General features: G+C 37.4%; 2 long non-coding RNA genes across 2 annotated transcripts in view; one reads left to right on the top strand and one right to left on the bottom strand.

Annotated features, from left to right (window-relative positions):
• Window positions 1–27,446, top strand: part of LOC114672672 (uncharacterized) — a 216,760-nt gene that overhangs the window by 100,843 nt on the left and 88,471 nt on the right. The window lies entirely within an intron of this gene.
• On the bottom strand, window positions 14,150–26,056 carry LOC106993800 (uncharacterized). The gene is made up of 3 exons (XR_001440148.3): window positions 25,838–26,056; window positions 25,124–25,439; window positions 14,150–14,270 (listed from the first exon to the last, which is right to left on the bottom strand). It is a non-coding gene; the product is annotated as an uncharacterized LOC106993800 (long non-coding RNA).

Raw genomic sequence — 27,446 nt, 5'->3', positions numbered from 1 at the left:
GTGGATATTTGTAGCACACTCAAAGTATCACCATTATTTCAGAGTATAGGGGGTAAAGGCAAGAATGAAAGCGGTTTAGGTCACCAGAATAGAAGAATCAAAAAGAGGGTGTTGCTAGACTTTAGTCATATTGCAGAAGAAACTGAATGAGATGAGGAATAGAAGGAAGGAGAAAGAGGAAAGAAAAGGACAAGGCAGTTCTGAGTTTTGAAATACAACAATGCTAAAGAGACAGACACTCAAAAGGGAAATGCTTTTAAAAGTAGCAGTTCTAAAAATGGCATGTGTATTTATCTGTCATGACAAGTAGAGACAGGTAGAGTACACTTATTCAAATGGGCTATGTGGGTTCAATATTCAGACTTATTCAGGCATACACTAGTTATTCTTGCACCATCTCTGGAAAAGATATATTGTTCATGTAATAAAATATATAACAAATTGAAAGCCAAGAAAATGATTAGTTTACATGAAATAAACTATTTTCACAAAATGTTAAACCCGTTTTGGCAATACCTATTAACACAAAACAGATGTGCTTATGTCTAATGACTCTATTAATTAAAACTGATATATCAGAGTACTCATTCTTTAATTAATTATGAGCCTTAGTTTCATTACTGTGAATACTGAGAAGTGTTTTCCTGAAAACATTAGTTTGAAAATATTTATTAATTTAGGCTTGTTATAAGCTCGAATTGTTTCTCCTAAGGAGACTAGATTAATGTAATTTTATAATAAAAAAACTACAATTAATTTTCATTTAAGTGTTCAATCAAAAATTGTCTAGTCACTGAAAATAAAAAGATGAATTTAAAATGAGAATGCCTGCCCTGAAGAAGCACAGAGAAAAAATACAATTGATACTTTTATACAACATGTTAGAAGCTGTAATTGGAGAATGTACAAAATATGCAAACCATTTGTAGTACATGGGACGTGAAAGTATCATCAGTGTGGTAGTGTTTGGGTTGAGTTGGAAGGACAGGAAGAATTTGGCTCTGTGAATCGTTAGTAAGAAGATTTCTGATGGAAGGAGCAGTGTATGCAAGGGCAAAGAGACATACAGATGGGATAGCGATTGTGGAAAATGAGTAATCCAGGAAGGCTGCTGTATCTATTTTGCGGGGAAGTGATAGGAGACAAAGTTGGAAGCATAGTTTGGAGTCAGAATTAATAGATGCATTCATTAGGCCGCTGCCTTTCCTACAGCTCTTCTCTGTCAGTTCCACCAAGATGACCAACCACTTTTAGTCGCACAAAAATGTTGAAAACTGTTTCCACTGGGAGCTTGAATTGAGCACACAGGTAGGGAATCTTGGGACAGCCATTTGCTGCCCTAAACCTGAAAAGTCAGCAAAGTTAGTCTTCTGAGATGGCATGACACAGATATAGTGACAAGTAGGGACAAAAACCAATGCGGTGTCAGGGAAAAGGAAAAAAAAAATGAAACAAAAGCCCAAAAAACAAAATGGAGGGTATCTGTCTTGGTTATAATGCTTCTCAGACTCTTACCCTGGGAGCCTGTGAGACCAGGGGCACTTTTGGCCTTGAGCCCCTAGAGAGTCCCCTTTGGTTTAAGTTAACCCACCTTTTGCTAGATTCAATCCAAATGTCTTTTTAAGTCAATTTCAAACTTGAGCCTTTGACAGGTGAGTGGCGGGAGGAGATTTACATTTTATAATTATAATAATAATATAATAACAACAGTGATGATAGTTCACATTTAGCACCTACTGGGCTAACACAGTGCCATGTGAACACATTTTACAGGTATTAACTTATAGAATTCTTTGAACAATCTAGTAAGTTAGATATTATTTTCAAATGTCATTTACAGATGGGTGAACTAAACTGAAATATGAAATAAGCCAATCTAACCTAAGGTTAGATTGATTGCTGATGCCAATCATCAGCACCACCTATTAGAAAGACTACTGTATTGGTTATGCAGACTGGTGAGTCAGCTGGTAGGTTGTTGTAACCCAAAAGTCACAGGCCAGCATGGACTGAATAGTAAAACAGGGTAATGGCAGTAGGGATTGTAGAAAGGTAACTAATTTAAGAGCTATTTAGGACAGAGAACAACAGGACTAGGACAAAGCAGGAGGGAGAAAGGTAGTCAAGGATTTGCCCCAGATTTCTGACTAGAGTAAGACATACATAGTGGTGCTAGATCATGTCCTGAAAGAATGTGCATGTTATTGGAGGCTGGGAAGTCTCTGGGTGCGACACTGACTTTGGGATTGTGATATTTCCACATCTGAGACGGAGCCCCTAATGTCATCCATTGGCCTGTCTCCCTCCTGAGTCCCTCAGTCTTTCCTCCCTCAACTGCAACCCCAGGCCCTGGGTATATTATAGACTATAGATCTAGATCAATCTATTGGTCTCTTCATTTTTTTTGCTTTCTTTTCCTCCTCCCCTTTCTCCCTCCTTCCTTCCTTCCTTTCCATCCATCCACCCCCATGTATATTCTCTTGAACTTGCTCTTTCCTTCCCCACAGATATGTAGATATTTCAAAGTCAAAAATATGTGGAGTGATACTCCATCCTACCCACATTCGGTTCTTCTGTTTTGTCATCCCTCATTGAGGCAGTGAATGGAGAACAGTGTTCTAACTGAAGGTGGAATGACCAACAGGAAAGAGGAACTAGTGAAAATAAGTAACATAAGGGATAATAATTATGCTCACTCACTCTGAATTATTTCGATAGCCTTCTGAGTGCTTTCCAGTGCTTCCTTAATAAAGTCGAAACTGTTTTGAACAGCAGCAAGTTGGTGGAGGTTTGGAGCCTGACGGCCCCTGCATGTGTTTCTTCCTGAGCCTCATTTCCTGACGCTTCATCACCTTCACTCATCTTTAACTCAGCTCCCCATCTCATACTCAGCTCTTGCACTCTCCACCTTGTGCCTTGAGGCAACATTGCCTTCACTCCCTGATGTACTGTCTTACCTTTCAGGCTATGTTTAACATTTACTCTCTCTTCTTTTGTAATATATCTTATTCATGTTTCTGGCTTCTACCTTGCTGGACCCTACTCTGTAGCTAAAATATAACAAAGACTTCTGTGAAGTTATCTGTTCATTTGCATTGCCCATACCTTTCATTCCATATTTGTGGTGCAGGGCAAATATTTAGTATGGCTGCAAATAGGATTTGGTTAATATAAGGTTCTAGCTCTTAGACAGTTTCAAATGATTGTCCCAGTCCTGACTCCCTGTAATCAAAAAATGATTCTTCTTTCTTTTCCCGTAGCATCCAGCTAGGGTTACCAACCATCCTGATTTGCTTAGGACTGTCCTGGATTAAGCACTGAGCATCCTACACCCCTGGCTTCTCAGTCTCAGGCAAACTGGGATGGTTGGTCCCCTGCATCCCCAGATGATCTTACCTATCCCTCATTTTCCCTTTTCAAGATCACGAAGCCTAGTTAAGGTACTTACTTCTTACTTTTCCCCTTCACTCTGGATTTTATTTCAATAGACTTATCATTGATTTTCAGTCATTCCAAATTAAAATCTAGACTGCCTTTGAACACCAGATTAATTTTCCTACAAGCCTTTTTTTGTAATGTCACTATTTTGTTCAAATACTTCCAATGCCTCCCTTTTACCCATTGAATAAAGCTTAAATGCCTTAGGCTGATACTTCATGCCCCGCCCCTGCATAACCTTTCACCAGCTGACCTTTCTCCCTTTGCTTTGGTGACTCAGGAGTCAGTATCTTTTAGAACTTTGTAGGCCTTATAATAAACAACTGTACTGTTTTTGTTAACTGTGACTTGGATTACTGAAGTGACTCAGTACAGATTTTTAGATAATAAAATCTGGATAAAACAATATTTTTTGTGTATCAATTCACATTTCTCTCCTTCCTATTGCTTGGCTGAATTAGAGTAGTTCTTAAAAACAAATTAATTTCTTTATATGAGAAGTTCAACTTAGCACAAATGTTAAGGCACATCCACTAGGAAAATAAACCGTAAAATAATCTGGAATTTAACAATTTTTAAAATAAGCCATAATTATTTTTCTAGTCATTTTCACTGACAAAAACTAATCCTGCTTTAAAAATTATTATATTGTTATTTTAAAGAGGGTTCGATTACTAATTACAACTTCTCTAATTTTGTGTTATTGTTCCTTTGATAGTGAAAAAAAGGCTCGTTTTATTTATGTGGCTTCATAGACAATTTTTAATGTCCTAAAGAAAATATCAGCAGACCGTGAAAACAATGTTCTCTACACCTCCCTTTTCTATGACTGAAAGGAAGTCTTTTGATCACTTTCTTCATGAGGAAGAATAACTTAGAGTTTTCTTCATTTATTCTAGGCTTCTGTTTTTTTTCTTCCCCTGGGATTTTCAGACTGTTTCTTCTCCTCATCTTTAGTTTTATTGATGGTTGTACTTTTGCCTGCTGAGGGGTCTGGGGCATCTCTATTTATAACCCTCCTAGCCCAGTCTGAACCCCGAGGATTCTGCTTGCTCCTGCACGGCTGCTCTCCTCCTTGTCAAGATTTTGGTGTAAGTCCAGTGTTGTCCTTCAAAGCAGGCAAGTGGCTATTAATGATGTTCTGTGCTTGCTAATATACATATGGCCATCCATCATCTCTTTGTCTTTTTGTTACTCAGATGCCAACAATCCAGGACCAGTCTCTGCTGTGGATTTCCCTCTATTTTAAGTGCATTTATCATTAAGAACAAAAATTATGTAAACATTTTTTGCTTTAGTATGAATTCACTGTTTTAAAATATTCTTAGGTTGGCATTGTGGTTCAAGTGAAAATGTCTTTGAGTTATATATTATTTCACTTTTAAACTCTGCTTTGTTAGAGTAAAAGTATGTGTCAACTACCCACTCTTCCTTACTTCCTCCATTGATAATGATCTATGAAGCCCTAGGACTAAACATCACACACTGTCCTGTAATAAGGGCTTTGGAGTCTGTGATGATTTTACAACATGACCACAAACATTTTGATTCCACTTATGCCATCAAGGCATAGGTTCTAGGTCTTCTCTCCTTGAATCTAGGTAGGCTTGTGAATTTTGGCAAATAAAGAATGGCAAAAACGACCTTATGTGACTGCAAAGGCTAGGTCATAAAAGATTAGATGGCTTTTGTCTTATTTGCTGGAATACTTACTCTTGGAGTCCTTAGCTACTATGCTGTAAGTCTGACTATCCTGAGGAAGCCATGATTTGAGGAAGCTCAAGCTATGTGAAAAGGCTACATGTGGTCATTCCAATTGTCAGTCCCTGCTCCATATCAGATACCAAGCATGTGAATGAATAAGTCTCTAGATTATTCTAGCTTTAGACATTTAAGTATTTCTAGCTGAATTACTAGACATCTTGATGCAGAGATAAAGCCATCCCTCTAAAGCCTATTCAATTTTCTGACCTATAGATTCATGTTACTCCACTAAGTTTTAGGGCATTTTTCTTTTTTTAACTGCAGTGTCTCTCAGAATCAGATGTAATGAGATTATTTAATTTCCAATTTTCAGTTTCCTCACCTGTAAACAGAGAACAGTAATGATAATTCTGTTATTGGCCTTTTTTTTTTTTTTTTTTTTTTTTTGAGAATTCAGTGAGAGAATGCATGTAATTGAGCCTGAGGAATTCAGTTCATGGTAACTATCATTACCATTACAGGCAATAATAATAAAAAACATTTTCTGCCTTTAGTGAACCTAATAATTGCTTTTTAAAAAATTGTGGTAAAATACACACAATATAAAATTTATCATCTTCATTATTTTTGTGTGTGGTTCAATAGTATTAAGTATATTCACATTGTTGTGCAACCAATCTCCAGAACTGTTTTCATTTTGCAAAACTGGAACTTTATAGACATTAAACAACAACTGCCATTATCCCTTCCCTCTGACCCCTGGCAATAACACTTCTATTTTCTGTCTCTATACATTTGGCTACTCTAAGTATCTCATATAAGTGGAATGATACAATTTTTGTCTTTTGGTGACTGGTTTCACTTAGCATGATGTCCTCAGGGTTTATCCACATTGTAGCATGTGTCAGAATTTCCTTCCTTTTTAAGGCTGGATAATATTTCATTGTATTTATATGCCATATTTTGTTTACCGATTCATCCTTTAATGAATGCGTGTGTTGCTTGTACCTTTTGGTATTGTCAATAATGCTGCTATGAACAAGGGTATATAAACATCTCTTTGACAACCTGATTTCAAATTCTTTGGGTATATATTAAGAAGTGGAATTGCTGGATCATATGGTGATTATGTTTTTAATTTTTTGAGGAATCAACATATTTTTTCTGTAGTGGCTGTAATATTTTTCTTTCCCACCAACAGTACGTAAGGTTCTAGGTTTGCCACATCTTTACCAACATTTGCCACTTCCTGTGTTTTCTTTTTAACAGTAGCCCTCCTAATGGGTATGAAGTGTATCTTGTGGTTTTGACTTGCAAGTCTCTAGTGCTGAGTGATGTTCCGCATATTTTCATGTGCTTATTGTCCATTTGTTTATCTTCTTTGGAGAAATGGCTATTCAAGTTCTTTGCCCATTTTAAAATCTGATTGTTTTGTGTTAAATTGTAGACATTCTTTATATATTCTGGATATGAACTCCTTATAAGATATATAATTTGCAAATACTTTATCCCATTCTTTGGGCTGCCTTTTTACTCTGTTGATTGTGCAATGGTTGCTTTTAAGCAAATATCCTGATATATTATTAATTCAGTCTAAATCAAGATTTGAAACTGTATCATCAAAAATGTAAATATGACAGTGGAATTAACCTTGAATCAAGAATTATTCTCACTTTAAATCAGGCTTCATTTCAAGATTAGCAGGATGGATAGTTTTGATGAGAAAATCAGGTAAGCAAAGTAAAATTCCTTACTAATATAATTTATATTTTCAGGAGCAAAGAAATATTCTTCAGATTTTGGGATTTTGTTAGTCAGCGCCAGCTCCTAGTGAAAATGTTCAGTGTCTATCAAATGCTGTGCTGGTATCCTTATTGTAACTCACAGAGGCCATTGCACTGACTTCTACCCATCATGCCTTTCAACTTGTTGACGGAAAACTTCTGTAGTCTCTGTTGTAGCCCTTAAACCATATGCAGTGACTTAGTGTAGTAGTGATTGATCTTATTTTGGCTTCAGGTGCTGATATATAGCTGAAAGATCAGTTTTTTCAAGGAATTCAGTTTACTTTTCCTTGGTGTTGCCTTGTACTTGTATACCTCAAAGTATATTTTAATTGGTCACTTGAAGTTTTCTTCATCCAGGTATCTGTAAATCTCCATTAGATGCTTGGAATAAAGATTTATGTTCATTTCAGATGCACCAGTTAGGAAATGACTTCCTTAGTTAGGTAGAAGTTAGGCAATTCTATGTAGGATTTTTAAAAAATAACAGAAAATTTCAAAAGAGGTTTAAAACTCACTAGTCTGTGGGCAACATCTTGACCTTCTGACACATGAAATACAGTGAATTAAGCTTAATATACACATATTGGGGCACCAGTCAACAAAAATTATTACCATAAACTTAAAATTTCATCCATACCTCAACCCTTTAACAGTAAAGTGACATCTACTCTTTTGAGCTTTTGAACATTGGATGGATGAGGATGATTTGTTAGATTTTGATTTAAATCCTTACTTGTATGAAGCTAATTCTTAAGAGGTTCAATTTAATTTCTTTCAGATTTTAAGTCTCTGAACCCATAAAATACTGAAAGGTGCATTAAATGTATGTTTACCTTGAGAAACTACTAGAAGGATATTAGAAACAAATATTTGTAGGTTGGAAAGAGGCAACAGGAGCCAAGAAACCTGGATTCTAGGTCTGCTTCTGTTAGTAATTATCTCTGTGACCACGGGAAGGTCACTCATACTTTCAAGCTGTCATTTTCCTAGTTTATCTAAGCTCGTGTAAGGCTCTAACATTTAATTTTCCTATATGTCTATAAAAATTACAGAAGAAGGTAGGTAGATGCTTTTCCACTTATACACAAACACACACACGTGTGTGTGCACACAATCCTCCTTATTTTATCTTACCTTACTCATGTCAATTGTTAGCTCTGTCAGCTCATTTTAAATAAGAGTATACAAATAGTGCTTACTTGCTTATTTATATATTACACTCAGAGAGTACATTATGATGAATCCATTATGGATACAGAATGAACAGAATGAAAATAATGTAGTTTCTGTCCCTGACAGTCATAATTTTTGAGGCATATTTGCATTACTCTGGCAGGGCATCAAGTAATAGCCAAATGTATCAAAATAATAAAAAATGGATATTAATATAAAAAAGGGGAAGTGATGACTTTTCAATATAATTGAATATGGATATTAATTTCATCATGACAAAGAGGATGGTGGCAATTCTTTTTTGTTATTAATGTCTAGATAATATCCAGAGGAAAGTGATCAGAAAGGAGAAAAGGTTGAGAATCACTGGCATGAGTGGAAAGGTTAAAATAATTAGGAAGTTTAGCCTGGATTGGAGAAGACTTGGGGAAATTGATGACTATCTGATAGTAATTAAAGGAATGCCATTTAGATTTGGGAGGTAAATCCAAGACCAGAAGGTGGACATTTGGTAAATTCAATTTAAGTTTCATGGAAATAGAGTTTTATTCAGTACAAGGAAAAACTTTCTAGCAATTGAACACTCTGGTAATAGTTTTGGCTGCCTTTTAAGACACACCATTTTCCATAATGAGAATTGTTTGAACAGACATCGGCTCAGTGCACAAAACTCAAATGGCTTGCCAGGCAGGTAAACTAAAGAGGCAAGGTGGGTCAGTTGAGGCAAATGAGCAGTGTATGTTCCATTGAAAGTTTGCCAGATCTGACTTTTCTAAAGAAACAAGAAATCAGAATTTTTATGTTAGTCTTTTGATATATACATGTTGGCTTATTTATTTTTTACAAACTCTGTGGGCTGACTAAACAAGATCCATCTGGTTTGAGCATAGACAAATCATCTAGTTTGATCTTTGAACTCTATTTCTGATACTTAGTAGACATGTGGTCTGTAGGCCAATCACAGAACTGGGTGTATGGGGGGGGAAACACTACAAGGTTGGAGGATCAGGTCAAACTTAAGGAATGAGCAGGATTTACAATTAATTTATGCTGCAAAGCCACCTGGTACACTAACCTTTGCATATGCATAACCACATAGGGAGAAGAATGGCCTGTCCCAACAACATCTGTAAAGAGAAATGATACAAGACTTTGGGTGTTTCCCCAGTCAAAGCTTGCAAGTAAACTAGGTAAAGATAGAATGGGAAGGAAAAAGTTCAAATAGATTCTCTAAATCCGCATAGTGCTTCAGGAATGAAGACTGAGGATTCAAGGGCAACCAATTTGGATTAATACAACTCAAGGATCAGCTGCCCATATTTTCCTGATTTCTTCATTCTTGTGGAGTCCTTTAGTACTTACAATTCTTTACTGTCTAAATAAAATGGCACTATTTCCCTTTCCACTGGGAATACAGTGCCTTCTCCCGAATCCCCACCAAACCTCAGGGCTTATTTCCTCAGTACTTTCTTTTGCTTTGTGACTCAGGTCTTGCATGCAGTGACTATCGCTCCTCTTAGCCCTGTGTCAATCCACATAGGGATGGAACAGTGGGAACTATCAGGACGGGTGCCATTTAAAGGCAGGATAGGGTTGGTTTAGTTGCTACCAAGTGCTAGTCAGTTGTTGCCATATGATAACGCAGAACTTTTCTTTTTCCATTGCATCATAAGCGAGGCAGTTGCATCAAAGTTTTTCACGAGCCTTGGAAGAAATACAGGGAGGTTATATCCCAGAAGAACCAGTGGCTTAATATTGAATATTAGACCTCCCTCTACCAAAAAGGTCCCCAGTCCCCCAGTGGACTGCTCTGTCGTCTAGGTTTCTAAGATCTTCTCCTCTCATTTTCTCCTCTTCCTTCTTACCTATTCATAGCTCTTCTTCCTCAACCTCCATGTTTAAGTTTTCATGCTTCCTCATGAAGTTCAACTCCTTCTTCCCCTTCCTTACATTTCACCCAGTTCTATGTTTGCTTATTCAAAACCTCGTAACATTACTTGACTAAACAAGGGTTCTACACTTCAAATGTAGGTGTTTTAATCACATGTAACACTTGCCCGATCTTTGTAATGACTATCTCTTTTCTTTCATGAGATCCTATTCTTAGGTATGACCTCCTCCCACACCAGCTATGTAAGTGAAAAGTGGCCGTAATAGCTTTGTCTTGCTCCCTGCTATTAATTTAAATGTTCCTCCTGGAAAGTTGGAATATTAAAAAGTCAGCTGTTTTTGCTGTAAATTGTATTTTTTTTCTTCAAGTACACATAGCACATGTAAATTTATTTTACAAATACTTTGAAGCAAATAGGGACCTCTGCTGCCTAAAGTCTGCTGAAAGTGGTTAGATCACAGTAGGCCTTGAAAAGACTGCATACTGGGAAGGTGTTTGAGGTGTAGGAGAAGATCCAAAGGGGAAGCCTGAGAAGCAGATGTCATGGGGAGAGGGAAATGTGGAAAGGGAATATAGACTTTCAGGTCCAAGAAAATAACAGTGACCAAAATTGTTGAAATATTGAAGAAACCCTCCTCTTTTTCTTCCCATGTTTCAACTTTAGCCAAAAGAAGTAGACTCTTTCATGCTTTTTCTCTTCCAACTTCCTTTCCTCTCTGACTCACTTGTATTTCATGCATAATCCAAATTACTTTTAGATTTTGGAGGGAAGACAAATGTAACCTCTACCTGTTTTAGAGGTTTTAGCAGGGGCTTTAACAAAAATATTAACAAGAGTAAAAGAGTTTATTAATGCACACAGAAGATACCACACACGATAATGCTCAGGGAAAAGTGACTCAAAGTGGCGGCTCAGAGCTCTGGCTTTTGTAGCAAGTACAGTAAAGAGCAACACATTTGTAGAAAAATGACAAAACAAAGGAAAATGGTTTTTAGGTTTCTAAGAGTGGGAAGCTGTGGGAAAGGAAATATATGGGAGGGAAGTGTAGAGGAAAGTTTGTTTTGGAACTCCTCTGGTGCTGTTTCTGGGTTAGGAGTTCAGTGTCATCTCCTCTAAAGGAGAAGTTCTATCCCTCCTTTAGGCAGAAAACAGGGTAGGCAGAGAGTCGTTTTCTTTTTTTTTTTTTTTTTTTTTTTTTTTTTTTTTTTTTTTTTTTTTTTTTGAGACGGAGTCTCGCTCTGCCGCCCAGGCTGGAGTGCAGTGGCCGGATCTCAGCTCACTGCAAGCTCCGCCTCCCGGGTTCAGCCATTCTCCTGCCTCAGCCTCCCGAGTAGCTGGGGCTACAGGCGCCCGCCACCGCGCCCGGCTACTTTTTTTGTATTTTTTAGTAGAGACGGGGTTTCACCGTGTTAGCCAGGATGGTCTCGATCTCCTGACCTCGTGATCCGCCCGTCTCGGCCTCCCAAAGTGCTGGGATTACAGGCTTGAGCCACCGCGCCCGGCCGAGACGTTTTCTTTAATTTTTTGCTTCTCAATTGCTTCAGCCCCAAATAATTTTCATGTCATAGAGGCATGTTTTGGGGTAATATATCCTGGTTTCCCTCAGTGTCCCCAAATCATAGCAAGTTCCTTTCTGACTTGATTCTAACTTGTTTTTGGAACTTTCTGCACTCAAATACAGTGAGCTTTTTTCTTTGCTCCCTGTAAGTACACTGTAAACCATACAGCTCATTACCTCTCAAAGTTGGGTTCTTAGAAGCAACAGCTGCATCACTTGGGAGCTTTTAACAAATGCCAATGCTTGGGCCCTATCCCAGAGGGATGAATCAGACACTGTGTGGGCAGGGCCCAGAAATCTGTGTTTTAATAAATCCTTCAGGAGATTTTAATGTATGCTCAAGTTTAAGAGATCAAGCCTAGCCTTCAGTTAGTCCTGCTATGCCTTTGATTAAGCTGTTCAATTTGAGATTTGCTCTATGAACTTGGCCAGCCTCCATTGATGGGGAAGCTAGAATTCAGCCTCAGATCTGTGCCTGGTTTTTCAATCCAGTTTATCAGAGAGTTCTGCACTTTGAGCAATAAAATAAATACTGTGCTTCATCTTTCTCAGCTCTTTATGTATAGTCTCAGAATTTTGACGCGAAAGAGTGTTAAGATTTGGATATCAACTTCCATCCCAAACCTCCTCCAACCTGGTATGTTGGCTAATAGTTTTAATTCCTTACAAGAGATTTGGCTGTGAAATGGGAATAGGGAATAAAGGACATAAGGATAAGAATAATGTTAAAAGGTAATAAGAATAAGGAAAAAAGGTAACAAGCTGATATTTTTAACTTAAACAGTGGAGGATGTTCAGTCCTAGAAGATCAATCTTGATTTACTCAGCAGCTGCTAGTGCAAGAAATCATGGATAGGACATAGCACTACAAAATATAATGCCAGGTAATTGTATAGATACTTTTGTTTTGGAGCATTTAATTCATGTCTGTGGTCTTATACACACCATTTTTACACACAATTACATACCTTGTAATTGTAGTGTGTTTGTGAGGGGTATCTCTGGTTAGGATGTTGGACACAGAAATTTACTTTGAAGCTCTTTGATGCCAACACTGTGGCTAAGAATATCATGAGAACCACAGAAGATGCTGGTACACAAGACCACTTTAAGTTCACATTTCTCTCACCTCCCTCCAGTAGAGAAAAGGAGTAAGATTGAGGATGACATTACATTTATATGGTTTCAGTGGGAGCCACTGTGTTAATACAATACAACCTTTTTACTTGAACATTGATTGATCTTGGGTTGAGCACCTGACCCATATGGGGAAAACTGTGCTCTTGTTCAAAGGGTCAGGTCTAATTCCACAATATCACATGGCATGAATTTAGTGGTTCTCAAATTTTAACAAACATCAGAATTACACAGAGTGCTTGGTAAAGTAGATTTCCGAGCTCCACTCCCAGAGTTTCTGATTTGAGTTGGTGTGGAGTCACGTCCATGTATCTGCAATTCTGACAAATTCCCTGCTAGTGCTAATGCTTCTGGTCTAGGAATCACACTTGAGGAATCAGAATCATTGGTTTAAAGAATAGGCTTTATTAAAAAAGAAAATTACAAGGACAGGATTAGCTGAGAAGGTCTAGTCTTTTTCCTCTCTTTTTCTCACAGAGAGACTTCCCAGGGCCAGGATACTATACTGGACAGGCAATGTGGAGTTACTCATGTTCCATTAGGGGGACTTCATGCTCCTGGGGGTGTTCCTCTTATAGAAAAATTATGAGGGCAACCATCAGTGAAGGATAACCAGTGTACTTTGGTGCTAGACAATGTGGATTTGAGCACCAGCCCTTTACATCAGGAATTTAGTAATCCCAACTGTCTAACACTTGGGAACTTGAGAGATAATCGGAGTTATCACCTACAGAGAGAAGGGAGTGCAGCAGCCCCTACTGAGAAAAGAAAGGGGGGATCGTCCTTTCACCTTTCCCCCCACTGTCCTGCCCTCCTCCAACTCTGGTCCTAGCTGGTTCATTGTTCAGGCAATTATAAAGGAGCTCTCAGGATCACTTTTGGTAATTCTGCTCACCACATGACACATGCTATCTACTTCATACCCAAGCCTCTGATTCTACTAATTTTACTAGGTGTAGATAACTGATCCAAATTGGGCTAACCAATGTCTTTCCGTGAAAGTTGATTTCAGAAAAAACAACAATAACAACAACAAAAAAACACTATTTTATCTGTCTCCTGAAACTCACAGAATATAAACCCAGGTGCTGTTGTCATTGGCTATTTTCAGCCATGGGGCCCAGGAAACCCAGCAATCTTGTCTGAAGAGGGAGAGAAGAAGTAAGCCCACTTTTAGAGCAGTGGAAAGAAGATGTAGGGTGGGAAAAAGACTGGGAAGTATTTGAGTTTCTGCTTCCTGTAGTTTCTGAGGCCCAGAAACTTTGATTTCAATCCTGAGGATTCAAGAAAAAGCCACTGTCCTCTTTTGGCCTAACTTATTGTGTGATGGATTCCTGCCCTTTGTAAGAACGAATACTGACAAAGACATTCTGCTTCATTTAGAAGTTGTCATTTCCAAGCAAAAAGGTAAATTGAGTCACAAGAGATTTCACTTAAAATAAGTCTAGTAAAGGCCTTCAGAGTTTGTGTTCTATTTTAATTTAAGCTTTTCTTTGCAGAGGCTTCATTGTGTGTTGGGGGGGTTGGGGAGCTGGTCACTTAGAATCACTTGGATCTTGAGTTCCATCACAGTTCTGTTATCTGCAGAGCTTGGAAGTTAAAAATGTCATGTAAATTTTCTTCGGCTCAATTTTCTCATCTTTATTGAAGGACTATATCATTTATCATACAGTGTTGTTTAAGAATTGACATGAAAAATAAAAGTACGTAGCACAGTCTGTCTGATTTTAATGTGTTTAAATTTCAAAACACATTTTCTAATTTTGAAAGACATCCCCCAAACATGATGTATTTACAATAAGATATATATAACAAGCATAAAAACAAACAAAAAATTAAGATTTTGCAAAAGAAGGAAAAGAAATTGTCAGGACCAGTATAATTGCTGAGTGTATTAGTCAGGGTTCTCCAGAGAAACAGAACCAATAGTAGATATTTGTATTTATATATATCTGCTATATATATATATATATACATATATATATATATTTATATATCTGCTATATAGATATATTTGTACATATATGTGCTCTCTCTCTTTATACATATATCTAAACATGTATATGTATATTTCTTAATATACATATCTGCAAGGTAGGTGGGAGGCTGGGGACCTAGACTCACAGTTCAGATTCAAATGCAGCCTGCTGGCAGAATTCTCTTTTCCTTGAAAAAGATCAGTCTTGTTCTATTAAGAGCTTTAGCTGATTGGATGAAGCCCACCCACATTGTGGAGAATAATTTGTGTCATTTGTTTTATTTATTCAAAGTTTACTGCTTTAAATGTTCATTACCACTAAACAAAATCTTCACAGAAACATCTAGAATAATGTTTGATCCAATATCTGGCTACCATGGCCTAGTCGAGTTGACACATATAATTAGCCATCTCATTAAGACTGATTTTATTATCTATTTATTTATTTAGAGACAGGGTCTTGCTCTGTTGCCTGGGCAGAATGTGCAGTGGCACAATCATAGCTCATTGCAATCTTGACCCCCTGGGCTCATGATACTCCCCCCTGAGTCTTCTGAATAGCCCGGACTACAGGTGCATACCACCAGGCCCAGCTAATTTTTAAAATTTTTCATAGAGACAGGGTCTCACTACATTGCTAGGGCTGGTCTCAAACTCCTGGGCTCAAACGATCCTCCTGCCTTGGCCTGCCAAATTGCTGGGATTATGGGTGTGAGCCACAACACATGACCCTAAGACTGATTTTAAATTTAATTTTGAGCTTCCTAGTAAGCTTAGAAAAAAAAGAAAGATATATCTTTTATGCAATCTTTTATTAAGTAAGACAATTTACTTAGTAGAGACCATTTTTCCATACATTAAATTCCAAAATATGGTATGGTTTCTCATATACAATTTTGTATTTTGGACCTTGACCGATATCATAGGCAAGGCTTTTAAGAATTATTGTTTTATAATTAATGGAGAAGCAATTTTGGTATTTTGTTTCTGGGAAAGGTTCACTGTAAAATCAATGAAGGTTATTCTTCCTAGGATCCTTAATCGGTGATTTGCTTTTGGGTACATTTCTAACTCCCACACCCCTCTCATGAGTTGGAGCAAATTTATAAATATGTAGCTGCTTTACTTCTTCAGGGCTTGACTAAATCAACTTTTTAGATATCTTTGAATTTGGAAAAATGCCATCTCCTGCATCCAATCTGTCACCAAATTCTGTCATTTCTGACTCCAATATTCTTTAAAAACTGTACATTCCACTCCCTCCTGTTGCCAATGTCTCAGTTTAATCTGTTATTGTTTCTCACATGAACCTAGGCAATAGTTTCCAAACTTATCTCTGCTCCTTTGGTCACTTCAAATGCTGTCTTTACACAGGCACCAGACGGCCCCTTTTTGGGACACAGTTATCATGCTACTTTTCTGTTTAACAATCATCTTTGTTGTCCCAATAAATAAAAAACAGAGTTTCAGCATCACATGTACCTTAACCTTTGACCATATCAAATTATTTAGAATATTTAGAAAATGCGGTCACTTAGAGAGTTCTGCCTCTGCAGACTGCTGTTTCCTCTGCTTGGAGTACTCTATCCTCCCAACTAGCCTAGACAAATCCCAGTCATTCTTTAAGACTCAACTTAAAGGCCATCCCCTTTGTCAGACCTTCCCTGACAGATATAAGCAAGAAGTCACTCCTTCCTCCTTCTCCCAGATCAATTTTAACATTTGAGTTACATCTCCTTGGGTGTCAGGGTCTGAAATTAAGACGTAAAGTAGAAATCACAAATAGTTCTATCACCCTTGAAAATACCTTAAATAGCCCAGCAAATAGAATACATTAAGTCTACATTCATGTCACATTGAGACTGACATACTATTGCTCTGTGAATCCTACATAGAGTATGCTTCCTTCAGATATTTATTATGTATAATAAAGACACATACTGTCTTTAAAACTAGACACATATTCAGTGCTCCACACTGAGAGGTACATGCATGCGGAGCTAAGGCTGAGAGCCATTGACTGCCATCTTCTGCCACATGCATGCGGTAGGGTATATGCTCACTGAAAGGAACAGTGTGGGGAATTAGCTGCACATTTAAACTGTTTCTTTCTGCTTTTTTCTCTCTCCCTCTCTCTTGTGCCATATGCAGGAGTTTAGTACAAACAGATTAAATGATTATACTCTATGGTGCATAACTTAATTCTAGTCTATTAACCTAGGTAGGGCACTCACATTGTGATACAAATTTTCATTTGATGCTCAGGAATCCCCAGGCCATCAGAGTAGAAAGCTCCATGAATACAGACCTATATTTTTTTTATATCTATTTCCTTTCCTCATACATTATTAGGACTTTAGTGGTCATTTCATGAATCAGTTAATAGAAGGCAAAGGACAAGGCATTGAAATTTCCTTCCGCTTTCACTAGGAACTTTCAGTATGATGAGAGGGAAGTTTAACATGTCTGGTCATTTGTGACAAGGTTCTGCATAGGAAGAAAAATAGTCTATTTGATAGGCTTGTGAAAGATAATACAGGATAGATAAAATACCGCATAAATGCTAAATAATAAAGTGACAAGCACAATATGTCAGGGGACGCATAGTAATGCAACTATGTCTGTAAAACATTTACTGTATTTTGTCTCTGAAATGTACAACAACAACAACCCACCAAATGGCGGCATCTGTGCTTATTTCCTCCCTGGTCCTCGATATTTGGAATCCTTTCAATGTTCAATGCCCAAAAATGCAATAAATATTTTTACTTTGGTACATCTATATTTTAACACTGGAGTTGGTACCAGCCAGGATTGTGGGGTTACTCACATCATGTGACTCTCCTCCCACCATTCAATGTGTTTACAAGTGAAAACTGATAAAATGAGCATCGAAGGCAGCCTGGGAGGGAGAATGAATGGGAGAAGGCATTGCAGAATGCATACTGAGGGCTAAGTGTGGAAGGCCCAAGAAGGGGATGGGTACTGTTTATAGGCAATCTTATTAGAAGTGGTGGGAGGAGCAGGAAGTGGGAGAGTAGGTATGTACAAGCTCTGATCTCTTTGAGCACCAGGTGGCACTACTGCTTTCTCTCTTGGCTGCTGCCTACCTGTGTCAGGGGAATTCCAGAAACCTAGATTTTGTAGGAAAGGCTAGAAGATTAAGAACCTATATGGGTCAAGAGAGAAATGGGCAGACAATACAGAGATCAGAATGTTTCTTATTGATCAAATCCTAGGAATGACGGTACTCACGGCACTCTGACAATTTTTAGCATTTCGCAAGCCATCAAGGGACATGACTTGATATTGTTAAACTCAAATTTATGAACAAGAGACATTGTTTAGCTTAAGGTATTACTAGCTTGTAAATTTATTACTAAGTTGCCAAGTTCCTAAAGGCAGAGAAATGTGTAGAAAACCAACCAACCAAACTAAACCAAAACAAAATCAATCACTACAAGTTACTTAACACATATGTAATAGTCAATTGGAGGGTATGTATCTGCTTGTTGTATCAAGAAGATTGCTTCTCTTTGGCAGTAGGTGGTTTTTTGAGGGGTCAGTTTCTGTGAATGGGATAACTGATCTAATTCCCCTTTTCTTACTTGCTATTAGTAAGTTTAGAAGTAAATATGGGAGCCATTTGTAGTCAGTATAACATTTTGCAAGATTGTAAACACATTTTAGCCACATCTGTGGGCTTTATCTTTCATCTTGCTTCTACATCTCACATAATATTTTAAATTATATTTTACTTGCGCTTTTAATTTGTTGAATTGTATATGTTTATATGCTCTGGAAAGAGCATATCCTAATTTATATGCTTATAACGTAAGTTTATATGCTCTGGAAAGGTCCTCTAAATACTTTCTGAAATAAGGAAAGGAAGACATATAATTAATTATGTAATTATAACAAATTTCCATTGGGTGTACATTGCTAAACACCAAGAATCAATAGAATTGTTCCTTCCCTCAAGAAGTTTACAACCAAATAATGGACTTACTATAAAATGTGCACTAAATAAAAATTCTTTTCTTAAAAAATATAAGTTTTTGGAGTAGAGATATCTAAGAGTAAACACAAGGGAAATAGGGATACTTGATTCCATGCTTAACTTTGTATTTCTACCGTTGGCTTTGCATGGCCTCAGGCAAGATGTATAACTGTCTCCAGCATCAATTTTTCAATAGTAAAAGGCAGATTCACCTTGGGACAAACACTTGGATAGGCTACAATGATGAAAGGCATGGTGTACTGTAATATTTGACTATTGTTATGTAACATTTGATTATAATCTCACTCTCAGCAAAACTAGTAGGAGAAAAGATCAATTTAAGTCACATACTAAAAGGAAAAAAAAACGTGGTTTGACTGAAATTCAGCACATTTTCTATAGGAAAGTGCCACACTATAGAGGCTATGGGTATAGTAGATGCTGATTTATTTTTAAACTTCTATTTACAACAGTTTGAGACAAATATTCAAAATTGTGTTCTTCATGTAAGAAAGTAAATGTTTTTGGAAAAAAATACAACATAAGCTTTTTTTTGAGGATTTTAGGCTGGAAGAGAAGGAAGCTAAAGAGAGTAAAATTGGGCATATTCTCCACAGGCTACTTTTCAGTAAATTTTAGAGCAACCAATAACGAAACAATTTGCTATTGCATTAAAATTAATATTTCCTTTTTTGTTTATTAATTTTTTATTCTTTTAAAACAGACACATAACTGATATGCCAGGGTGCATTACTTTGTAGAAATGGTAGTGAGATTATTTTGGGATAAATGAAGAAGAAAAGAGGTAGAAACTACAGAAGAAGGACTGGAGCTTGATTCTTACCTTTAGTTAGGCTCATTGACTTCATGGAAAACCATGGGTCAGACACAGTGGAACCTAACAGGCTTTGGTATCAGATAGAGCTGAGTGGAACCCAGCTTAGTCTGTGACACTGGGCAAGTTCCTTCACTTGATTCCTGGATTCTTTGCAAAAAGTGGGCATAATAATATCAGCCTCATTGAAAGAATAAGAAACATCCATGACATTTCTAGTTCAGGGCCAGACAAGACTTATTGCAGATGCTCACTAGATGGCAACTAATAAGGTGGGACAATTCATTAAAAAATCATCTCCTTTTATTTCTATTTAGGAGAGGACAGGAAATGGTAGCTTTGCATCATGACTTTACTTCATAGTGGATGGCAGACTTTAGGTAAAATATGGTAGTGGCCCGTAAACTGCTGCGCAAGGCCTGTCTCCTACTAGTCTTTCTCCAGTTTTGAAAAGTCACTCCTTCTAAGCTTTCATTTGCCTTTGAAATCTCTGTTGATCAATAACTAGCTTCCATGAGGTCTAGCCTTATCTGCCTTCCTTATTCATATTCAGAGGGCAGGGGCCATGTTTTACAAAATTTCATAGTAGGCAGCACACAATCAGTTTTTCCTAATGACATAATTTATTTTAATGCAAGCTTGTCAGCCAGGGCATTGAAAAATCAGCCTGATACCCTAGTTCTTTTTTACTTTTATTCATTGACCTGCTTGCCCTAGGTGACTAGTGAGAAAGTCAGCACATTTTGAACACATTACTCTGTGTAAAGCATCCTGTTCAGCATATTACGCATGAAGGGGGAGCACCTCAGGTGTTCATCAGGTGGGTAATACATAAAACTTTCTGAAGTTTTCAGGAATGAAAATTTCTCTCTACTTTGAATCCCCTATAGCTCACTGAGTTATACCCATGAAGAAATAAAAATAAAATTCTAAGCCCCCAACTAACTGAATGGACCATTTCTTGGCCAAGGGGACACCAAAGAAAACTTGGAAGCTGAGCCCCTGGCCATGACAGGATGTGAGGATGGATATGTCCCATTATATCCCTTCCCTTGCTAACCACTCTTAGGCTTTCTTCCCTAAGGGTTAAACAGAAACAAGCCCTTTGGAGAAATTTTACTGCTGATTTAACCCAACTGCCTGACTACTGCCACTCCCTTTTGCGGTTTCTGCACAACCAATCAGCATTCCTTCCCGATAAGAAACCACTGACCAGGAAGTGGTTCTGGCCAGTCTTCGAAGAACGAGCAGTGAGGGTTTTTGTGTCTTCTGTTACAGAGGGCTGACAACTTCACTCTCAGATCATGCTAATGCCGCCATTTTTGAACACGGGGTCCCATCGAGAGGCATGAATTCAATTACACCTGCGCATGTTTCTCCTTTCATAAATATTCATGACTCCTCCTATAGCTTATTGAATATGTATATTCGGCCACCTCATTCCGCATACATCTCTGTCTTATTCTTCCCACCCTTGAAATGTCTGTTTCTGGAGTCTGGAAGGAGGCTATGTTTCCCAGCCTGTCAGAATGGCCACCCTGCAGGCTGCAATCCTTTATGAGAAATAAAGCTCCACTTCACAAATGTATGAACCTTTTCATTCATCAGTTGACACCACTTAATCAAATTGAGTCTCTCTTTTTTTTTTTTAATTTCATGCTTTGCATTTTCATTCAGGAGTCTTAGAAAGCGCTAGGATTTGGGCCTAATTTCTGGTAACTTCATCTATCAGTGCTGATGTCCACTGAAATACTATTATACAGGTCTGATTCTGAGAGTTTGGTCCAGGCAGCTCACCACCTAGACTGCCTTCGTTACTCCCTGCAAAACCTCTCAGTCTGAGTCCAAGTTCCTGACACTTCCAGGCTCTCAGGACATATTCAGCTGTTCCTTTACAACTCCAGAGACAGAGCTCTGCTTCCATGTGCTTCTCAGCTTCCTGGGCTCTTTCCTTTATTGCCATTCAATCCTCCCAAACCTGGAAGCAAAGGGTTAATTAAATCCTTTTGCAAGGAAACTGAGGCTCAGAGAAGTTCAGGAACTTGTCCACTGTCATATATTTCACAAGTGGAGGAGTACACTTTCAGAGCAAAGTCCAACTAAATTCATGATTCTAGTTTCCCCCATCATGCTGGACTGCCTCAATGATTTCAGTTAAAGTCTCAGGTCTTTTTAATTCTCATGCTAAAACCTATCATTTAGTACTAACTTTTAATAGTTTCACTCTTATTTTTAGTTAAATGTCACCTTGGAAAGTAAAAACAGGAGTTTTAAAGGCATGTTTCTCAAAATATGGTGGTCTACATCAGAATTACCTGGACTAATTGTTAAAATATTTATTCTTAGGCCCAATTATAGCCCTACAGAATCATTATTACTATTGGGCAATGAAATAAGTATTATTAATAAACTCACCTAATAATTACTATTCATGTCAAATTTAGTAGATTATTTCTTTAACGTATGTAGACAAGTTTATTTTGATCTTAGTAAGGAGAGTGAGAAATAGTTGAAATACAAGGTGCTAAGGCTTTGAATTGGTTCATCGCGCTATCTAACTACTGAAAATTTTGGATATGGAGGAATGACCTTAATATTGGGAAAAAAGAAGAAAACAGAAGAACAGCAGATGAATTCCTGAGACCTGAGACAAATTTCCTCTCCTTCCTGATTTTGCCTGCAGGCAGTTCTGTGTGAGAGTGGATGAACTGGTGAGAAAATGTATTTGAAATTTAAACCTACAGTAACTTTTGGGTTAAGAACTATATTCCCAAATGAAATAACTTCGTTATTATTTTTAACTCCCTCTGCCCAAATACCCTAAGGACTTAAGCTGCTTGATATAGCAGTCTAGGTGCTCACTTTCAGAACCAAGATAGCTTTTCTATTTTATTCTTCACATCACAGTAAAACTGTTAGATGGGCTGAATGCCTGGGTTCAAAATTTCAGAAATTTGCACCTAAATTGCACCTGTAAAATATGTCCTCACACATGTAAGTGAGTCATTTTACTTGCAAATTATTGTTTTGCATATGCAATTACTTGCTTGCATCTGGCTATACATTTTGTGGAACAATTAAGTGTTTACGTTAGAAAATTAGATCACTAATTTTATGTTCATTTTTGTAAGACTTAGAACTTAAACTACCAGAATGTTTTTAGACAGAAAGATCAGTATTGCACATGGTCTAAATTGTGAGGGAGGAGTACATTCTTTCATCCATTCATTTGTTAATTTGACAAATATATTCTGAATGCCTACTGTGGGTCAGCTGCTGCACTGGATGCTAAAGTTACAATGATAAACAAATAGTCCTGCCTCCGGACATGGAGATTAACACTATGTTTAGTTGCATTTAGAGACCAGAAATTTGTTAGTGTCTTGCTTGATAACTTCAAAATATGCAGTTTTCGCTTAACTCTCAGGTTATTTTCTAATATGAGCCATATCAAGTTGAAAATAGACAGTTGTCATTTCTCACTACTTTCACTGATGGAATGAATAATAAAATGGGGGGATCATTTTTTACTTGATTTTGCTTTTCTCCTAATTCACAAATTAGCATGGCAAGTTTGTATGTCTTTTATGCAATCGTTGGACTCTAGATCAGATAGTCTGTGGATGATTAATAGAAGCATAATTTGTGAAAATTAAAGGCTGATGATGGTCTTTGAATGAATGCCCTTCCTATGGGAAGATGTTCAGGGCTTTTGCAACTTGACCCTTGTATACTTTTCTCTGGGTAAAAACTATATTTTAGAGTGCTTAGTTTGTTGGGATAATGACTTCAAGATTAGAGAGGCATTGCATTACATACCTATACATTTCTTCATAAACAAAAATACATCAATACACCTGCACACATACGTATCTTGTGTCTATAAAGTCTGTGTAAAACACTGGTCTTTTAAATCTATCAATTTATCATTCAGGACCTAATTATAATAATACATTTATAGATATTTTGGGTTGAAAGAAACTTGAAAGTACTTTTTATTTAGTTCCCTTACTTTACAAATGAGTAAACTGAGGCCTGGGGAGGTTAAAAGAATTTCAAGGATTACACAGATGCTAAGGCAGAGAAAAGACTAAAATGTGGTATATAGGCATTCATTATTTTTTGAAAAATATCTTTTGTGAAGTAATGTAATGGAAACCAACTAACGTTACCCTTGCAGATCCTATGGTGATGTTGAATGTGGCTCTTCTTTAAATAAATGTGGGAGGAAGAGAAAAATTATACAAAATCAGAGAAGAGTCGGAAAAGCAGAAGTTTGTCTTCTCTGTTAGATACTGCTTTTTCTAGTAACCACAAAGCTTGACATACATTAAGGGCAAATAAAGATGAGAGATGGTAAAGGGAAGGAATAGGGAGAGAGATATCTGGAAATTTTATGCACTTATACAATGTTTCATTTTGTTGCAATCAGGGTCTCAACAGAAAACAGATGTCAAGCATAAATTAAGAATATTCCAAGAAAATTTATTTACATAAGAACCAACTACAGAAGTGTGGACTTGTAGAAACCACAAGAAATAGTACAGCAACACTGGATTAATAACCACGGAGCTGGTACCACCTCTAGGCCCAGGGGAATGAGGAGAGAGGGAGTGATTACTAGGACCCAGAAGGGAAAATTTTCTTGAGAAGGCTGTCTTGAGAGGAGTAGTGACCTTCATTGGAGAGACACAGCCAGGTTGAGACAGGGGATCCCAGCAGAAAAAATATCCTGTAATGTTGTTTTCTACTCGTCTCTGATTTCTTGCTGATATCCCCATTGTTAATTCTAACTGGAAGCCAGAAAGCAAGGAAGAGCCCATTAATGTCATCTGCCAATGGGGAAGAAGGCAGGTGGAAAGGTCTAGGTAAGGATTTGGAGTTGCAAACAAATGGCACAAGGTACACTCTTCCAAAAAGAAGCCAAGCACTCTTACAAGAATATATAGAATGTCAGAAAATGGCATACATTAAAATACTATTAAAGAAAAAAAAAGAAATAAAAAGAACTGACACCATTGAAACTAAAAGACTGATTTATACAATTGCTCACACTAGATGGAAAATTATTTATCTCTAATGCAATCGTTCAGAGATAGGTGGGTAGTCTAAGGGCAGCTCTGCTCCACGAGGGCATTGTTCTTTCTTTTTGCTTTGATCAGCACCACACCATATTTAAATTTTAGTCTGTAGGAAAATCAAATTACCGTGTGGGGAGCAAGCAGCTTCCCCTTAAGGAAGTGGCTGAGACATTATACGCCTCTCTTCTGTAGCTCCTCGGAGTCCCTGGGTGTTGGACCCTTCTGTGACCTCCAGCTATTTGATTCACTTTTCCTGTCTGTAAGTTCTGGCAGTTGGACACCTAGGGGAGATTCAGCCTTTTGCCCTCAGAAAGCTCTCTACTTGGCCTCTACTGATCAGCCAGGCTTCATACCTAAATTGTTTGGCTGTGTCATCCTATCTGAACTTACGTGAATGCCAGAGCGCATGGTGTTGGGGCTCTGAGTGCCTGCCAATGGGTCAAATACAATCTAAGTGTGCTGGTAATTCTCCATGGGGTAACTTGGGCCAAAATAGAAGAATGGAGGAAACCTAGTTTCTTTCTTCTTTATCCTATGTACCCTTTCATAGTCCTTATCAAATTCTTTGAAGCACAGTGTTTCTTGGTAGTCTATCTGGAGAAGTTCTATGCATGAAATACATGCAACTGCCAAACAATCAGCTTTGTGTTGTTGAAACATCATTTTACATCTTGCATAGCTCAGTTGCCTTTGTCCTCATCCTGGATCCTCTGAATGTATACCTTGCCAAAAAGCATCTTCCTTTCATCCTTGATTCAGGCTTTGTGTTCTAGGGAAGCTGATATAGAACATATCTATTCACATTTGGTTGATCAGTCCTGGTCCGTGATAAAACTTGAAGTAGACAAGTGTTTTGCTGAATAAGACAAATGAGAAAATCATGGAATTTTGGGAATAGTGAGACATTTTTGCCAAAGAAGAAGAAAATAAAGTCAGGAATGAGACCAAAAAAAACAAAACAAAATAAAATGTGTAACATAATTCTTTACACAAAGTAGATAAAAAACTCAATTTAACTTTTACAGAAGCTACCACAAAAAAGAAAATATTGTTTATTTTTGTGTTCATGATACAATGAGTAGAAAAAAAAAAAAAACCAGAAACCCAAGTCTTTAGGAAAAATCCAAATTCTTTGTATAAATTTCAATTAAATTTTCTTTCTGAATCTTATATCACTTATGAATACTACCAGAAATAAATAACACAATGTACGACCAACAGTGACTTCGTAATGAAGATATTTGATTATCTCACTCAATAGGAAGTGTAGAGGTAAGCATCCAAAGGTTTATTTCCCTTCAGGATCACTAAGGATCCACGTGATTTTCATCTTTTGCTCTACCCATCTTCAGTACATTGTTTTGATCCTTTAGTTTGTCTTCTCTTGGTGGTGAGATGTCTGCCGGTGTTCCAACTATCAAAGGTAGGAAGTGGGGAAGGAAGTACAGGGCAGGAGAGAATTTTTGCTCTAATGTCTTTCATGGGATGGGGGAAGGTCTTTCCTGGCATTCCCCTACTTCAACTTCTGTTTATGTCACACTGGCCAGAACTGGGTCATCATGGCTATTCAAACCTGCAAGAGAGGCTGGGAGTTTAAGCACTGGCCTTTTTGAGTGTAAGAAACTCACAAGGAGAAGAGGGTTGAGAAAAGGCAGATGGAGACACAACTGGTAGGGTCTTTTTTTTTTTTTTTTTTTTTTAAATAGTTCTCATAATGAGAATTACCAGTGATATAATGACTAATATCCTAGGTAACATGTTACAGTAGATATGTAATAGCTGTACATAAGTGCTTTCCATACATGCTGATGACATTATACCACCATATGATGCAGTAGAAATAATTCCTCATAGTGGGAATAGGTAGGCTAGAAATGGTTGCAGTCTAGGTGTGTAGGCAATTGACCTAACTTGCATATTTTAGAACATGGGACAGTTTAGTCTGTGTGTTCTAAAATCCTGTCCCTGAATCCAGATTTGTAAGGCTAATGTATATGTTACATAGCTCCAGATTACACTTCATGGTGATGCTTGAGTATGACTCTTTGATTTTGTCATTTCTATATAGATCCAGAATTACTAGGAGATAAGTAAGAAATAAAGTTGCCTGATTTTGGGGAGATAACCTAGTATGAATGCATGCATGCTATCTCTGCTTGGATGTAATCATGCCAGGGGGCCAGGATTCTGTTCAGAAGATTGCTTCAAATTGGCTTCAGTGCCTGCACAAATGGGCAATAAAGGCCCCCAAGATATACTCCATATTATATCACAGAAATAATTATACCTGAAGAATTTAAGGCAAGTAAAATCACACGCTTGCCTGGACAAAAAGCAAAATGCTAAACTTTCAGGAGTGCTATTTTCTGGTGTACCCTCCAAAATAAACCGTGAGTGAATATGCACCAAAATAAGTAAACAAGGTAATTTATTGTATGTGGTTGTTATTTATATACCAATTGAAAGTAACAGAATGGCTTCCAAAAATAACTACTTTAGTTTTAGAATAGTTCCTCTGCACTCCCTTTTGGCAATAATCAGCAAATAGAATTGATGATTCAGGCTACTAGTAGTATGACATAATAAAACTATGCTGTCTTTATATAATAAAATATTTGCCTTTTTTGTGCCAGTTTTGTCTTTTTTCTTAAGAGTAAAATAAGTTAATATTTATTAAGCCCCGTACTTACTTAAATCTCTTGATACCAATGACATAGACGCTATCTTCAAAATGTTAAGTGACTCAGAAAACTTAAGGGGTGTGTCCAAGTTATGCAGTTTTAAGTGGTAGATCTGGGATAACGAGGAGGCCTGAATTTTGTGAATCTAAAAGTGGATTAGAATTATTCGGAAACAAGAAAGA

This window comes from Macaca mulatta, chromosome 15, assembly GCF_049350105.2.
Source record: "Macaca mulatta isolate MMU2019108-1 chromosome 15, T2T-MMU8v2.0, whole genome shotgun sequence".
Lineage (NCBI taxonomy): Eukaryota > Metazoa > Chordata > Mammalia > Primates > Cercopithecidae > Macaca > Macaca mulatta.
The sequence above is the reverse complement of the archived record's forward strand: the minus strand, read 5'-3'. Positions and strand labels throughout refer to the sequence as shown.